The sequence below is a fragment of the Orycteropus afer genome, unplaced genomic scaffold, assembly GCF_000298275.1.
Source record: "Orycteropus afer afer isolate SDZICR_OR568_19922 unplaced genomic scaffold, OryAfe1.0 scaffold00278, whole genome shotgun sequence".
Lineage (NCBI taxonomy): Eukaryota > Metazoa > Chordata > Mammalia > Tubulidentata > Orycteropodidae > Orycteropus > Orycteropus afer.
This window is the reverse complement of record NW_006921865.1, coordinates 3695139-3696727: the sequence shown is the minus strand read 5'-3', so window position 1 is coordinate 3696727 and position 1589 is coordinate 3695139.

Here is a 1589-nt window from a genome sequence, read left to right as displayed (position 1 = left end):
TTGCTTCTTTGTGTGGACTGTGATGGTCTGTTGTCTCTGAGACATTATGACTTTGTTGTATTTCTATTTAATTGCTGATTGTATGTTGGAGTGATTCACCCAAGGTTTTCCAGGGTTTTTTTTGTTTTTGTTTTTTTTTTTTTGCATGTATCTGAGTAAGCAGGGTACTGTGCTCCTCTATTAGCTAGTTGGCAGCACTTAATGCACTCAACAAATGTCTCCTGGTGGGTGTGATACAGAATGAAAATTGCTGCTAATTGTTTGTCAAGAGCATTTAAGGGTGAGTCAGGCTCTTACTTACTGACGGTCATGTATTTTTGCCCAGTGCAAAAGGAAGTGGTGGGTCTCACTCAGTAAGCAGAGCTCTAGGAGGTGTGGGTGTGGTTGGGTCATATGGACACAGTTGCTTTCTCCCACTCATTTAGACAAAAACAATAATCAAAAAAGTAAATGCAAGAGGACAAAACACACACACCACATAAATACACAGGAACAATCACCAAAAAGAGAAAAAAAAGAAAAAAGAGGAAAGGCTATAAATGAGAGAAAATATTTAAAGAAATACTTGAAAAAGCCAAAAGAAATATGATTAGAAAAACAGGGGGCAAAAAACAAAATCCCACAATATCTGGGAGGGAGGAATAACAGAGAATAGGTAGTGCAGGAGAATAATGAAGAAACAAATGGGAAAAATGCCAAAAGAAAAACAAGGAATGAGGAGAACCACAAGAAAGAAAAAATGGGAATCAGGGAAAGGGAAGACAGAAAAAGCCAAAAACTAGTACCTGGGAAGGGAAGAAGAAAGGGGGAAAAAAGTAATAATAATTTTAAAACAGACAAAAACAAACAAAAAATATCTGAGTAGGAGTGTCGGCTTCATGGAAGCACACAGACTGGGATGGAATTCTTGCCAGCCCAGAAGGTGGGTGGAAGTGAGGGATGGCCACACCTCCATTCACCAAGAGGGTGTGGGGTATAAGATTAACAAGGGGAATGTTGCACCTTTCCAGTCCTCAGTGTCCAGAATGTCTTTGTGGTCCCGGCAAGTAGAGCCTATTCTTAGGTCTCTGGAATCTGAGAGGCAGCTGTCTCTTTAAATACTCAAAATGGCCAAACCACTTGTAATCTTCAAATGGCTGCACCTTCTGGACAATCCAAAGTGCACAGCTCAGCCCATCTCCCTCTTCACTGCTTCCCCTTTTATTTACCAGCCCCCAGTGCAGTCCTTCATGCAGTCTGGCTAGCAGGGCTGATTTTTAGGTTAATTCTTAGGTCCTAACACCACTTGGCAATATCCAAGGTTTTCGTGCCATCAGGATCACTAACAGTCAACAGCTCTGTGTGTCTTCTTTTTTGGTGCTTTCATGCAGGTTCTTCTACTAGTTGGAGTTTAGTCCACTTCTGTATCCTTCCTTTCAAAACTCAGGGCTCCAGGATTATGTTCTGTGTCTGTGTTCATTGGTTTCTCATTTCTTTGTTGAAGAGAGTCTGTGCAGTTTGTCTGCCTATTCTGCCATCTTCTTCCCTTTTTCCTCACATATATTTTTAAAGATGTTTCTCTTTAAGTCACATTCTTTCTGATGGAAATG